This window comes from Pinus tabuliformis, chromosome 8, assembly GCF_031772625.1.
Source record: "Pinus tabuliformis cultivar Carrire ecotype Pingquan chromosome 8, CPIR1, whole genome shotgun sequence".
Taxonomy (NCBI): Eukaryota; Viridiplantae; Streptophyta; class Pinopsida; order Pinales; family Pinaceae; genus Pinus; species Pinus tabuliformis.
Window position 1 is genome coordinate 1,089,604,089 of NC_142294.1, and position 16,777 is coordinate 1,089,620,865.

Below are 16,777 nucleotides of genomic sequence, written 5' to 3' on the forward strand. Positions count from 1 at the left end.
TAAGTTTAGGAGTTTGTTTCCTTTGAAATGAAGGAGAAAAGCATATCAAAGGTCCGGGAGCACATCGCAAATTGCAATTGGCAGTCGAAGGCCCATGCCGCATAGTATATCGTCATTTCACGAAATAGAGCTCTGATATCTCATTTCGACGATCAACATTGTCAAAGTATCAATCCTAACGAAATTGCAATCAACGATCACTGATATTGCAAAATCGACGATCAGGCGTTTCAAGGTCCTGGATTATCGACGATTACCCAATCTAGGGCATCGCACATCGGCGAATTGGCATGATGGCAAGGTGACAACGCTAAAACATTGCGATATTGCGATGTTGCGATATGATAGTGTAAATCACCAGGGAAGGGCCAATTGTGATTAACAAAGAAATTCAGCGAAAAACCAAAGGTAGATGATCTCTTTCTCTCTCCTCAAGTAGGGCCACATGGCAACACAGGATTGGTCCCGAGAAAGACACATGGTAGCTGATGTCAGCATGACGTGGTGGTACGAAGGACACGTGGCATGTGGATTTGGCAGTTTAAGGGGTCATAAGGTGCCAAAATAGGGTGACATGTGGCAAGGGATGACATCATCTCACATATCGGCGATCCAAGCCATGGAGCAGCATATAATCGACGTTTTATAAAGGTGCATATCGGGGAAGCCCCCGATATTGTGGGCCCGAAGCGAGGGGGACAGGTGGCATAATGCGGGTCGCATGATTATGTGTGCTTTACGTATCAATCAAATGGTTGGGCAAAGAAGTTACTAAAGGTTTTTATATGCTAAAGCCTTCGCGCTAGCCCTCCCTTATCCTCTTCCCACATGGACCAAACCATGTCGCATATCGCAATTGAAAGTTTTGGGAGGGTGCAACCGGAAGCAAAGATTAGAGATTCCTGATCCCTGAGCTCTGATATTGGAAATGGGTCCCAGGCGCATATGTAGCATGGTCCCACATATTATGCATTGGGACCTGTTACAATGCAATATATCCAAGAATCGGCCCCCATCCCAGCTAAAGGCTTTTATCTCCATAAGGCTTAGGCCTTGAGTCCCCAGGTTTCCGCAATGTAGTTTTCACCTAAGCCCCTGGGGCTAAGCCATAAGGGGCCAAAGGAAATCGATAATCACAACTTTATGAATCGCATTCTGTTTAAAGTTCCTAAATGGCCTGAGTCTCGATACACTTGTATGACTTGTTCTGCGGGGCATGATTGGTTTTGTTGGCTTAACCAAGATTGTAAGAAGGGACAAATTAGACAGCAGTTGTGTTCAAAGTCTGTTATGGCCATTACGAGTGTCACTCCCGGTTCCTGCAAAAGAAGAATTAAAGCAATTAAGGCCAAGCAACAGGGAACCTGCCGAGAGAGTATGAGGCGTAATTTAGCAGAGACATGTTTGGACCAGAGGCCAACAAAGAAGAGTGGTGTGGAGATATTTACAGGACCATCATTTCAATTCATTTGTGAATTTTTTTTATTGTTTTTTATTGATATTGTTATGTTGTTTTATTTCCAAGAAAGGTATCTTTCTGTTGTAATAATTGGAGGCGACAGAGTTAGCACGCTGAGACAACGAGTCATGTAGGCAGCTGGAAGTTTAACCTAAGATATTTTTTAATTTTCTTGTTCTCCCTCTCCTTATAAAAGGGAGGAAGAAGCACTTATAAGAGTTTCTGAATTCTGAAGAAAAACTACATGTGATTTCTGAAACTATAAGAATTCTAGATTTGAATCTTTCAGAATATAAATGAAATAGTGGCGATTCCAACCTTCGAGTACTACAGTATGTTACCTCTCTGTTAAATTCCATTATGTTCACATTTCCTCTCTAATTTCATGCAATTGTAGCTGCCAGAAATGTCTCATATGTTCTTACAGATTCATTTGCATTGACTAGTTAATGCACATGCCTATATGTATCTTTGAGATTATTTCTTTAAATTTTCGCTCCATGAATCGTAGCATCCAATCCTCCTTCATCCATTATGTCTATCTTTAACTCAGATAAGTGTAGAATTCTTGATGTTTCAAACTCTATGTGCTGAGTTAGTCTATCTCCTTCTCTTCTTTCATTACTCTGCAAAAGTTGATTAAACTGTAAGTCTTCTTTCATTACTCTGCAAAAGTTGATTAAACTGTAGGTCCTCGAATTACTCGGCCTCCACTAGTTTATACCTATATTCCTGTGAGTTATATATGTGAAAGGGTACCATAAATACATGGCTTATGTCTCTGCTAAATTACGCCTCAGGAAAACAGTATTAGAGGTTCCAGAACTAAGTATCAAACAAGATGATGTGTGTAGAGGGTGCGCTCTGGGCAAGTATGCCAAAGCAGCGTTTTCCAGAAGTAACAATAGAGCTAAGAGTGTGCTAGGATTGATACCAATGGCCACAAAAACTCTTAGTGGTGTCGAATACTTTGTCACCTTCATCAATGATCATTCCAGAAAGACTTGGATCTACTCAATGTTTTACAACTCGGACTCCCACTCGGACTCGGCCGAGGATCGACTCCGACTCCGACTCCGACTCGGTAATGACTCGGCCGTCTCGATTTCAATGACTCGGTCGTTGTAAAAAATACATTAAATATTTATTTTTTTTATAAAAAAACATAATTTTAAATATTGATGGGGATGGACAATTATTCTGGTGTTGGGCAAGCAGCAAGCAGGAAGGGGATGAGTCATTAGGAAATTAATATAATTGTATATATGAATTGTCGATGAAGTTAAGAGGAAGAGGACTGATACTTTTAGTCTTCATTAATATCTTGATAGTGTAATCAGGCCTTGGTCTCCAATAAATGGGTGTGAACTATAAAGATAAACTTCAGTTCTTTATCAGTGTCTCCCTGAACCTTGGAATTCTAATCCAAATTGCATCAATATCATTTGTTGCAGAGTGCATGGAAAGATGCATCAAGGCAGTATTTGAGTGCAGCATGTAATTGAAATGGTTCCTTCGATATTTACCAAAATTTATTGAACGATAAAAGAATTCCAATCTCTTGAGGTGACATATAGATAAAAGTTTCAAACAGACTTTTCCTAGTGCTCACTATTGAAATATGAGTCAAATAGGCAAGAAATACACTTCACTGTCATCATGCTGAGCCAAGCAGTGAACAGAGTCACAGGCATTGATAGTATCCACTCATTTCTTAAAGGGAGGCAATTAGAAAACGAGTAATCAAATCACCTTAAGGAATAATGAGGATCTGAATTTCAATATGTAATTGTAGTGGTTCTTATTGCCCTCAATATAATATTGGTGGTAATACAAACATTTTATGTACATACTACAGACTTTAAGCTTCTTTCAAATCTGAGGTGTAATTTATCAAGATCTTATGTCTCAACTCTCATAATCCTGAAATATTGTCTCAAAAAGAACTTGTAGTTCTTTAACTTTACCAAAAATCACAAAAAAATGAATAAATTTCATGTTTTACGCTGCCCAGCTGTAGTTTCATTGACTCGGCCGAGTCAATACATGACCCGGCCGGGTTGACCGAGTCAACTATGACTCGGCCGAGTCATTGGATGACTCGGCCGAGTCATAGTTGACTCGGTCAACCGAGCCGGGTTGCTGGCGGGTCAAAGATTTTGGTAATGGCTCGGTTCGAAACGGCCGTTTCGGAGTTGACTCGGTCGGGTTGTAAAACAATGGATCTACTTTCTGAAAACCAAGGATGAGGTTTTTGGTCGATTCAAAGAGTTCAAGGCTTTAATGGAAAATCTAACAGGAAAGAAGATACAAGTGTTGCGCTCAAACAATGGTGGAGAGTATATTGACGAGAACTTCAACGATTTTTGTGCTAAGGAAGGCATCAGAAGAGAGTGGGCAGCGCCCTACAATCTGGAGTAGAATGGGGTAGCAGAAAGGAAAAGTAGGCCTATTGTGGAAGAAGCTAGGGCTATGTTGTATGATTAGGATATGCCCAATTTTCTGTGGGCAGAAGCATGCAACACGGTAGTTTATGTCCAAACTAGGACTCCACACAAGGCATTGGGAAAAATAACTCCGGAAAGGGTCTTCACTAGGAAGACACATGAAGTCAGTCATTTCAGGATATTTGGGAGTTTAGCGTATTGTCGTGTACCCGAAGAAAAGAGAAAGAAATTAGATCAAACTGTAGAGAAAGGATATCTTGTGGGATATAGCGAGAATGCTAAGGCATATAGAGTCTATCTTCCAGGGAGTAGGAACGTAGTAGTTCGGCGAGATATAAAGTTCATGGAGGACCAAGCATTCAGGAAATCCCGAGAAATGCCTTCCAAGGAGCAGTCAAAAGACGATCTGTTGGTTCAACCACTTCAACCAGCGTAGGGTTACTTGGGAGTAGGAGCGAAAATGGGAGTGGGAGCGACATTTTCAGAAGCTCCCGATTTGGGAGCGAATCCCAGAGCATTTATATATATATATATTATATTTTTATATTTTGATGCATATATGTCAACAAAAACATGTAGAATGATGAATTAGATATAAAAAAAGCATAAAAAAACATAGATTGAATCATATTACAACAATCATCTAGAAGTTATAATCTTCATCAACCACATCCAAAAGTTAGTAACATACAACATATTGAGTCTCATGAATCATGATTCATCAATCTTAAAGTTTCAAGCTTTCAAAATTCAATGTATAACATTTGTCATCATTGATCACCAAAGTTGTACTTGTAAGCTAAGTGTAACCATTACAACAAATAATATCTAACATGAAATGAAATGTTATAAAATGAAATAAAATGAAACAACTTTCAACTTTCGCGAAGCATCATATTCATAATTCATTACCAATGAGTTATAATTGCCAACTTCAAACTTAAATTGTCATATATTGTTTACAAAAATATCATAATAAATATGAAAAAGTCAACAGTTATAAAAACTACTAGAAACTAGAAAAAACAAGTAAAACTATCATCTACATCTTCCTCTTTCCACCACGAATAATGTCTAATTTCTGAGCAGGTCGTGGTGGTCTTCTAGGAGTCTCCTCTCACACGGACCCACAACCAGAACCAGAAGGCACATGCCCTCCACGTGAGGATGTACATGGAAGCAACAACAACAAAGGAACAAGACTCAAAACTCGAGCACTGCTACTGGATGGTGGGGGTGGCATGGTTGTTGCTTCACCTTCCTCTCTCATAGGTTCTGCTTCCAGCTCTTCAAGATGTATAATGCCATCCGCCAAATTATCGTCCTTTGGGTGGTTGTCCCAAATTTTATATGTTGGATCCTCATAAGCCCGATCACAGTAATGAATCAACAACCTCAAGTTGTAGTGCACATAAACCAAGCTTTCTGCCCGGTTTTCATTAAGTCTATTTCTTCTCACATTATGTATGAAGTTGTAGGTGCTCCAACACCTCTCTATAGAAGAAGTATCTACAACCCGTGAGAGAATTTTTTTTGCCAATTTTGGCAAAAGTCCTTGGCCGCCATATGCTTCCCACCATGTGAGAGCATCAAATCTATCTCTATCTTCCATTGCATGGAAGGAACCGAACAAACCAGTGCAACTGAAGTATCTGCCTAATTCAAGACGCAGATTAGCACATTCCTCCCTGTCAGGTATCAACTTGTCTAATGCTTGCAAATATCTTGTAGACACCTCTTCATCTATATGGGGTTTGACCCTAACCCCACCCCTAGGTGCAGGTTGGCCCAACCAAGATGCATAGTAGTATTTTGGCGTAAGGATATATGCCAAGGCATGTAGTGGAACATTAAGTTTATTCCACCGTGTACACACACAATTGTGAATCAATGTATACAAGTTGGGATCATCTTTCTAAACAATATCTTTTATTTGCCCCAACATGGTATCCATATGCTCATACACCTCCCTAATCACTGGTTTATCTGCATCTACAAACTGAATCATGTGATAAATGGGCTTGGTGAATTCCAATACTTGCCTCACACGTGCCCAAAATTGACCATCGAGAGTGGTCTCCTCCACCTGTTCAAAACCTTGCCTGCCAGCTGCATTTGTAGCCCTTTCCTTTAATATCTGTCAGTGTGGACTTGATACCATGCTAGCCTATGACTCTCTTACCTTCAAAAGGCGCTTGAAGGTGAGGTAATAACTAGCAAATCTAGTCTTCGCAATCTTCAACAGCTCCAATATTGAGTGACTGTGGAAAAGGCCATGGTTATTGCTATGATTTGTAATAAATTTTATCATTTCGTTGCCTCTCTTGTACAAATCACCAATCCATTTGTATTGTTGGTTTTTGTTCTTAATAATATCATGCATCAAAAGGTTCATTGTGTGAACCAAACACCCAGACTAAAATATGTTGGGGTATTTATCCTCAATAATTGCTCCCGTTACCTTACAATTAGGAACATTATCAGTGATGACTTGGATGACATTGTATGGCCCAATATGTTCAATTGTTTCAAGTAATGGTTCTGCAATGTTGATGTCGGTCTTGAAATTGTCTAAGTAATCATATGCTGAAAGAAAGATGGCACCACTAATAGACGCAACAAGAACACTTATCAATGTCTTGCCTTTTAGATTTGTCCATCCATCAGATACAATGGACACCCCATGCTCATTCCAAGAATTTGTCATTCTACTCAAAGAATGTGATATTTTTTCTTTTTCATGATCAAGCCAAACGGTTCTAGCCTTGTCATACCCAGGGCTCTTGTATCCTTTAGGGGCATCATTTATGGTAGAAACCATTTCATGCCAACAAGGTGAGTGGAGAACATTGAATGGTATCCCACATGCATAGAGAAACTGGTAAACTTTTGAATCCACATCATTCCTACACTCTTCATCTAGGAAATCTGATATGGTTCTACGCCTTAAAGAGATGTTTGGTGATCTGTGCCTCCATATCCACTGCCATGGGAGGATGCTGAACGAGTTCTTTGTGCATGTGATTGTGAACTTGGTTCAAAGAAACCCTTTGATTTTTTAGATTTGTATTGGGCTTCCTCCTCTTCCCTTCTGTATTTGGCTTTATCTGCTACTGACACACCTATACAAGTTTTAATTCCTATTTATTTATCTCCATCCCATGGCCTTTTCCCGCAAAGGTGCTTTCTGGCATGGGTGTATGAACCTGTGTAATTATTGTTGCAACAGGGGCAGTGAAATTTAGTGTTTCCATCCCCTTTCCCTGCTTCAGGCCTATTAACATATTTCCACAATGGGGTCTGGTAATGTTTAGTTTTTTGAGCTGGCTCATGTTCACTCTCCTCCAACTCCTCCTCTTTGAGGTTTTCACCAAATCCACTATAACCCACTTCTTCATCCCGTTCTTCATTTTCAACTCTCCTTTTTCTACTCTCCAACACCATAATAACCAAAAAAGGAACCAAGAACAAGAAAATGCCAAGCAATATAACCATGATGTTTGAAATTTGAAGTTTTGAATCTGCAAAAAAATGGAATGGGAATGGGAATGGAAAATAGAGAAAAAAATTATTTATTTATCTCACAATGAACATAAAAAAATAAAAAATAAAAAATAAAAGATAAAAAAAAAAAATTGCTAGTTTAGAGTGTAGATCCTACCTCTTTGGCCTTCAATCACCCCTTGCAAGCTCTTCAAACTCCTCCAAGATCCTCTCTCACCAAGCTCCTATCTTTTCTCTCCAAACTCTCTCTTGCTCTCCAAACTCTCTTGCTCTCTCTCACTTAGGATGAACTGAATAATGAGAGGGGAGAGGGTTTATTTATTTCCCCCACCTCCCCTTCCCTTTCTCCCTTTTCCCCTCCCCTTCCCTCCCTCTCCACGTCGTCGTCGCCTCTCTCTCGGCTGCCCGGGCATCGCTCTCTGCCGATCAGGAGCGATTTTTCCAACCGGGGAGCGATCGCTCCCCGGTTGGAAAAATCGCTCCCGGAGCAATGGGAGCGATGCTCCCTTCATTGCTCACAAAAAAAAAACTAGGGAATGAATTTTTTAGGTCGGGAGAGCACTCCCGACCGCTCCCGAGTCGTTCCCGACCGAAGTGCAGATTGGGAGCGAGATCAAGGGGACGTACTCCCCCGCAACCCTGGACCAGCGGAAACTAGTGCCAAAAATTCTCCTGAAGACAAAGCTTCAGAATAGGAGGAATCTCAGGAAGAGGAAGAGTTGATAGATGTGTCCACTACCAATGGAAGAACGAGCCCGAACTCCGACAGATTCTACAGGATACAGAGGACTTCATTGGTGCACCCAGGAATAATAAAAGGGAGTGAAGACAGCCAGATAGATACCATGCCCTAGTAGCTCAGGTTGGGGAACCTTCTAGTTTTCAAGAGGCCATTCATCATCAAGTATGGGTAGATGCTATGGTGGAGGAATATAGTTCTATAATGGTCAATGATGTTTGGGAAGTGGTACCTAAGCCACAGGACATGTCAGTGGTAGGTTCGAGATGGATCTACAAGGTCAAATATGCTGCAAACGACAGTGTGGAGAAATACAAAGCTAGTTTTGTGGCTAAGGGGTATGCTCAGAAGGAAGGGATAGATTACGAAGAAACCTTCTCCCCAGTAGCCAGGTATACTTCTATCAGAACTGTTATATCTCTTGCAGCACATATGGGATGGGAGATTCACCAGATGGATCTCAAGACGACATTCTTGAATGGTGTAATACAAGAGCAAGTATACATTGAACAACCAGAGGGCTTTGAGACACATGAGAAGAAATCTCATGTATGCAAATTAAAGAAAGCCTTGTATGGGCTTAAACAGGCACCTAGAGCATGGTACGGTCGAATCGATAGCTACTTGCAGAAGATGGGGTTTGTCAAGAGTGATGCAGACTGTAATCTCTATTATCTTGTCATAGAGAACAAGCCTCTAATCCTAGTGTTATATGTGGATGATATTTTCCTGACAGGATCTTCCAGGGTCATCAAAGACTGCAAGAAGAACCTAGCCACAAAATTCGACATGAAGGATTTGGGACAGATGCATTATTTCCTGGGGTTGGAAGTTTGGCAACAGAAGGGTGGGATCTTCCTTGGACAAGGGAGATATGCTACAGAGATCTTGAAGAGATTCAGGATGCAGGACTGTAGACCTATGGCTACTCCAATGATCACCAACTAGAAGAAGATTGATGTATCAGAAGATAAAGATGTTGATCCCACCTTATACAGGAAACTCATAGGGTCCCTGATGTATTTGGTCAATGCCAGGGTAGGCATTTGTTAAGTTATCAACACCCTCAGTCAGTTCATGGTGGAACCCAAGAGGGCGCACTGGGAAACAACCAAACATGTTCTCAGGTATATATAAGGAACATTCGAACATGGAATATTATACACCCAAGGCAGTGACATCAAGCTTAGTGGGTTCACTGTTGCAGATTGGGCTGGAAGTTTAGTAGATCGGAAAAGTACAACTAGGTATTGTTTCAACATTGGATCAAGAATGGCCTCCTGGTGCAGTAAGAAACAGAAATTCGTGGCTTTGAGCTTAGTTGAAGCAGAATGTAAGGCAGCTAGCACAACTTCGTGCAAAGCCATATGGCTTAGGAAATTGCTTGTGAATCTATTCAGAAGAAGGATGGAAGCGACCAAGATTTTGTGTGATAATCAGAGTTGCATCAAGCTCTTTGAGAATCCAGTATTTCATGATCGGTCAAAGCACATTGATATCAAGTGTCACTTTGTCAGAGACTATGTTCAACGAGGAGCAGTGCAGTTGAGGTACACTCATATAGGAGAACAAGTGGCAAACATCCTCACCAAGGCTCTAGGAAGAACAAAGTTTGTTTATTTCAGGGAGAAGATGGGGATGGTGAAGAATCCATTTCAATCGCAGAAATGGATAAGTATCAAGAGTTGCAATGCAACAGTTAACAGTGTGTTGACGGTGCTGGACCCACCAACATGTCAAGGGGATCTCCCCGATAAGAAGTCCCAATTAGACCTCATACCGTTTGGCATAGGAGTCCCAACAGTGGGTCGTAAGGTAATGCCTTGACCGCGATGTCGCACAGAGGCAAGTAGAATAACTCTATAAGTAGCAAGGGTGTGCCTAATGCAATGAGTCAAGGAAGGTGTATGAAAGGTTCCAACACTTCGAAGGGGGAAGGAGGTGAAGGTGAGTTCCAGGTTGAAAGGGATCAGTCCCAACTCGGCTATGAACACACAACACAAAGGACATGCACAGCTTCAAGCGGAACAGTCCACTCAGATGCGGTAGTCATGTAACGACCCATCTATAAATATAAAGAACGCAAGAATAATAGTAGGCATACTTTACACACATATGATAGCTACATATGCATGTGTCACATACACCGCACTTGTATTATATACTAAATTAACTATAAGTGCTAAATACCATGACACTGCTTTGAATAGAGGTTCTACTCATTCATCAATATTGCTTAATGTATGGGTAAATATTAAAAGAGGACTATATAAATTATAGATTCCAGATTATTGATAAAAATTATATTAATAAATTAATAAAATAATTTTTTAAAATATATATAAGAAATTAATTAAAAGGGGCTCTAAGTATAAAGTTATAATGTTACGTTAAAAAAAAAATAAAAAATAAAAAATACTTAAATAAAACACAATGTGATATATTAAATCATAAGACATATATATGATATAATGGTTATATCAAAAGAATATTTTAATAAAATATAATATGATTTTAAAACATAAAACATATACATTCACAACCTTAAAAGAGATAAGGGAGGAATACGTAAGGGAGGAGCGTGTCACCAGCAGGCTGAGCGGTGGGCTACAGATGGAAGAGCGACCACCGCCAAACAACAGGATAAAACCATGGGACAGTGATTTGGGAAGGGGAAGAAAACAGAGGGAAGAAATGGGAAGGAGGAGGAACATCATGTACAGAAATCATCCACAGGAAGAGCTTGAGTTGTTCTGAGGTTCTGGGCACAGGGGAACAGTCGGCTTCTGCTAAGAAGCTTACTGGATTGAGCAGCAAGGTTCTGCTCAGTTTGGCTGGGTGGATTCGGTCTTTTGGTAACTGTAGCAGCCTAGCCGGAGGCATCTTCAACCGCAGGGGCACAGGTAGGTACCTCAGCAGTTCTATTAATTGATTTTGTAAGATTTCAGGAAATTGTTTACAGGTTCATGATATAAATCCCTTACTGTATTTGAATCTGTTTACGTCTTTACAAGTCACATCATACGAGGTAAGATAACACATACAACGCTCACGGATCAGTCTGAGACAAGTGCGACAGTTGTTATGGAAACGTTCAAGTGAAAGGTCTGCCTAATGTTCGACAGAGCAGTCATGTAATATTCCTAATTAGCCATGGCTAATTGGAATATTCAATTTTGCTCAATTTTGCCTTCTATAATTATTTATAAATAAAAAGGTGAGGAAAGGGGACATAACTCACTTTTAGAATAAAGTCACTCCCTAGTAGCACAACGTTGTAACTTAAAGGGGAGCCAAGGGGGCCAAAGGACCACGTAGAGAAGGGGGCCCACGTAGACACTTGGAGGGACTGCGCAGATGGGGAGGAGCACATGGCAAGAGAGAGAGGCTACGTTGGAGGAGGTGGGCCTTAGGGTTTGAGAGAGGCCAACACTATAAAGGAGAGAGGAGCCTCCTCATTTTGGGCATTCGATTATGAGCATTTTTGAGCTAGTCACTTCAACTTAGAGCATGTTGGCTGTTTAGTGCATCGAGTGTCTCCGTTTGAAGATCTCACCCATAGCCCCGGGGGACTTCAAGTGCCTGCTCGGGCAAGGTAGTTTCAACATTATTTTGCAGGAGGATCGATCTTTAGAGTTGACGAGGAGCTGAGCCTTTTGATGACTGCGCAGTCTTGAGAGAAGAGGACACAGTCTCTTCTGGTAATAGTTCCAAATTGGGTTTATGTGGAGGATTTGAGTTGGGAGATTAAGCAAGGGATCAACCCTTGCATATTGGAGGATTTTGGCAGAGTTTGAGGCAGAGTTTTGGAGGGTTCTATTCAGTGGCAGCGCAGAGCCTTGAGGGATTGCGTAGATCCTCAAGGGGGTGATTTTCGAGGGTCAGCTATTTTAGAAAAGCTTTCTGGGCTTTTCTGGGTTTATTGAGCAGAGGATGATTCCAGAGTTTCAACATTTTCTGAGGAGGGGAACAGCCCCAAATCCTCACTTGATTCTAGCAGTAGCAGTAGCACAGCGGTTCTCCGGCAGCTTGGACGCAGTTCAGAGAGGGGCCATTTCCTTACTATTTTGAGTGTATTTCTTCACTTGCCTTGTGCAAGTCGAAGTGCTATCTTTCTGATCACCTTCTATACTCTTTCCATTACTCAGTATAATAAAATGGCTTGGCATTTCTTTCTGCATTTCTTGAGTATCTGCTTATATTCCGTGTATACATTATTGTATGTTGCATCACTGTTATTTTTGTCTCTTGAGCTTTCTGGCTACTATACCACATGTGTGTTATCTGGTTAGAGTTTGATTATCTGGTTAGAGATTGATTGGGTTTGAGGGATATCCCTGAAACGGGATATTACAATGGTATCAGAGCATAGATTTGGCTCAGCCTGTGGAGCTAGTAGTCTATGACACTGAGGGAGAAGCCCTACATCTGTTACAGGGGTAGGAAATACAGAGATATTGAGCGTAAGTTGGAGAACACCTACGGAGAGGGAGACTGTGTTCGAGTGGTGGACACAGAACAGGAGGAGCCTGTGGTGAATGTAGAACAGGAGGAGCCTACGGTGGACGCAGAGTAGGAGGATCCGATGGCAGATGAGGACAGGAAGAGATTTGCGGACATGATTCTCAAATCAGTGCAGGATCTGTCGAGGCAGATCGAGGTGATGGGGCAGAGATTCACAATAGTAGAGGTTAGACAGCGTGAGAACCCACGGGTTTTCCAGGTTGGTGAGGGATCGGGTACATCCCACCATTTTCTAGAATAGGGTGCCACTCAGCGTGATACTACTCAGCAGATGGCCTCACATGCCCCTACACGTTCTACTATGCCCACTTTCCTAGGAGCAAACACGGGGGTCGGAGCCCAACAGGAGGCAGAGCCCGGTCATATGGGCGATTATTTTGCAGAGTACCAGGCCTATGGGCAGGAGTTCAGGGATGCCCTCTCATTCAGAGACTTTGTTCAACTCCAACGGGATAGTAGACCACGCGACCATCACAGAGGATACCGGCATTATCATGATGGAGACACCCACCACGCAGCTAGTAGATTCCACTTGCCTACGTTTGATGGCTCATCAAACAGTTCGTCAAGGTCTTGGGTGGAAAAGCTGGACATCTATTTCCAGCTTAACCAAATGTCGGAGACAAAGGCCATCAAGGTGGCAACATTACATTTGGATGGTGAGGCATAGGACTGGTGGTTCCATGTGTTGGTTACACTCGGACACTCCACAGTGACGACATATGCCGAGTTTACCAGGAGATTGATGGAGAGGTTTGACCTTAGGGATCCGGATGAACACTTTGTTGAGCTGACGAGGCTTAAACAAACCGGGAGCCCAGAGACCTACATTGCAGACTTCTGAGGGCTTCAGTGATGGTGCCAGATCTATCCATGACACAGAGGATCTACATATTTGTTGAGGGGTTAGCAGAGCCACTTTGGGGTCCAGTTAGATCCACTAGACCAGCCACACTTTAGGATGCTATTAGCAGGACTCGGGACTTACAAGATGCCTTACCCAGGACTCGGACACCTTACCCCTAGAGGCAGACTTTCCAGCCTAAGGGGAAGGATGTGAGGATTCCAACTCCAAAGGGGAATCCAGGACGAGCATAGATTGATGATGATGCCAAGAGGGAGCTGAAGAAGAAGCGGTTGTGTTTTACCTGTCAAGAGACGTGGGCACCGGGACATAGATGTGCTGCTGGCAAAGCACATTTTATTGAGGTCTTCTCCGAGAGCAGCGGGGAAGAGGATGAAGAGGATGTTGTGGAGGCAGGAGATAGTCATGCCGCATAGGATTCTTTGCCACCTCCACCACCACCAGCAGGTGGTGCAGCTTTTTCACCTATTGGAGGGGCCCTTGCAGCATTGCTAGGAGTTCCCAAGTATTTGACGCTACGCGTACGGGGAATAGTACATGGCCAACGAGTATCGGTTTTGGTTAGCAGTGGGGCAACCCACAACTTCATCGATGCACAGATGGTTGAGCGGAGAGGTATACAGACAGAGAGCTTCGATGGATTTTCAGTTTTGGTCCTAGGAGATCAGACCATGGTGTGTGCTCGTTATGTCCCAGAGTTATCAGTGATGATGGGCACCTACACACTGACTGACCATTTTTTTGTGGTCAATATTTCGGACACCAACATGGTATTGGGTGTTCAGTGGCTTATCACTCTAGTGAAGGTCACGACAGATTGGAAGGCCCTAGAGATGGAGTGGGATGATGAGAAGACAGGGAGGCATGAGAAGATATGGGGACAGCACACATATCCGCCTCAGACTGTTTCGGCTCATCGGATGGAGGCAGTCTTTCGGAAGGGAGACGTAGAGTGGGTAGTGGAGCTGCGTGCATTAGAGGCAGGGACTACAGGGCAGACGGTGCACCCAGAGATACAGTCCATCCTTGACCAGTATGGCACAGTGTTTGGGGAGATTCCGCCGAGACAGCCACCGGACCGGGGGTTTGAGCACACCATTGAGCTTGAGCAGGGCATACAGGTAGTGATTACTACCCCCTATAGGCATCCCAAGGCCTATCGAGATGACATTGAGCGGGCCATTCAGGAGTTGCTAGCTCTTGGGCACATTCGGCCAAGCACGAGTCCTTTCGCTTCTTTTGTGGTGTTGGTGAAGAAGAAGGACGGCACATTGAGGATTTGCATTGACTACAGGGCCCTGAACAAAAAGACCCTGAAGAACAGGTACCCCATACCCAGGATCGATGAGTTGATGGATGAGTTGAGAGGAGCACGGTTCTTCTCAAATATTGATTTGAGATCTGGGTACCATCAAATTCGCGTGAGGGAGCAGGGCATTCCCAAGACTGCCTTCAGGTGTCACTATGGGCACTTTGAGTTTTTGGTGATGCCCTTTGGGCTAACCAACACCCCAGCTACATTCCAGTCCTGCATGAATCACATCTTCCACAGTCACTTAAGGAAGTTTGTGTTGGTGTTCTTTGATGATATCCTCATTTATAGCAGGACTTGGGAGAAGCATCTCCAGCACATTGAGACAGTATTGGACATTTTGGATTTAAGAGATCTGTGGTTTGAGTCTTTTGAATCAGTGATCAGAGAATCCATAGTATGAACATTTTTACACCAACGTTTCAAATCCCAAGTGGGATCCATCATCAGGGATGAAGAATGAAGATAAAAGAAGAGCAATAAGGCAGAATAAATACTAATGAGGAAGAATAAGGCAGAATAAATACTAATGAGGGATGAAGAATGAAGAGAAATAAGGCAGAATAAATACTAATGAGGGATGAAGAATGAAGATAAAAGAAGAGCAATAAGGCAGAATAAATACTGTTGCTCCTCCAGTATTGGACATCTTGGAGGAGCAACAGTTCTATGCCAAGCTCTCCAAGTGTGAGTCTGGGTTGACAGAGATGTTGTACTCGGGACACATCATAGGGGTGGACGGAGTGAGGGTCCATGAGGAGAAGATCAGGGCCATCAAAGATTGGCCGGAGCCGAGGAACGTGACAGAACTTCGAGGATTCATTGGCATTTGTACTTACTACCGGAAGTTCATCAAGAGTTTCTCACAGCTTGCTGCACCCCTGACAGATCTGACGAGGAAGGGGGCATTTAGTTGGTCGGATGCAGCGCAGCGAGCCTTTGGCAGGGTTAAGGAGGTTATGAGCAGCTGCCAGTGCTTGCATTGCTAGATTTTATGCAGCCATTTGTTTTGGAGTGTGATGCGTCTAGAGAAGGGATCGGTGCAGTGTTGATGCAGGGAGGTCACCCTATAGCCTTTGAGAGCTGAAAGCTCCTTCTGCACGAGAGGTTGTATTCTATATACGACAAGGAGATGCTGGCCATTATGCATGCATTGGCCAAGTTTCAGCAGTATTTAGTAGGTAACAAGTTCAGGGTGAGGACTGATCACAAAAGCCTCAGGTTATTTTTGGAGCAGAAACAGCTACAAGAGAGGCAGCAGAAGTGGATCAGTAAGATCCAAGCGTATGACTTTGACATTGAGTATGTCAAGGGTAAGAACAACGTGGTAGCAGATGCCCTTTCACGTAGACCAGCTACGTTGTCTCTTATGAGCTTGGACACAGACTGGAGGGCTCGACTCTTAGTAGAGTACTCCAAGGATAGATTTGCATGTGAGGTTTTGGATGGGCAGGTGGGGATGACAGGTACAGGGTGATCGATGAGATCATCTACTAAAGGGACCGAATCTTCTTGATTGAGGGATCTCAGCTCAAGAAGAAGATGCTTCAGGAATCACATGATTCACCATTGGCCGGCCATCAGGGATTTACCAAAACCTACAGGGCCATTAGAGAGAGGTTCTCATGGAAGGGCCTCAAGGAGGACGTACTCCGGCATGTTTGGGAGTGTGATATTTGCCAGAGGAACAAGGGGGAGATGAGCCATCCCGCAGGATTATTGCAGCCTCTTCCCATTCCAGAGGGGAAATGGGAGTGTATTTCGATGGAGTGTTTTGGCAGGAGCTTTTCCGATTGGTAGGGACAGAGTTGACACCGAGTACCAGTTATCACCCACAGACAGACGGGCAGACAGAGATAGTTAACAAGTGGCTGGTGTTGGAAATACTGAGAGGGGGGGTGAATTAGTATTTCTTTTTCCCACTATT

General features: G+C 42.9%; 1 protein-coding gene across 8 annotated transcripts in view; it reads left to right on the forward strand.

Annotated features, from left to right (window-relative positions):
• Nucleotides 1–16,777, forward strand: part of LOC149239145 (uncharacterized) — a 517,638-nt gene that overhangs the window by 416,042 nt on the left and 84,819 nt on the right. The gene's annotated exons all lie outside the window — the stretch shown is intronic.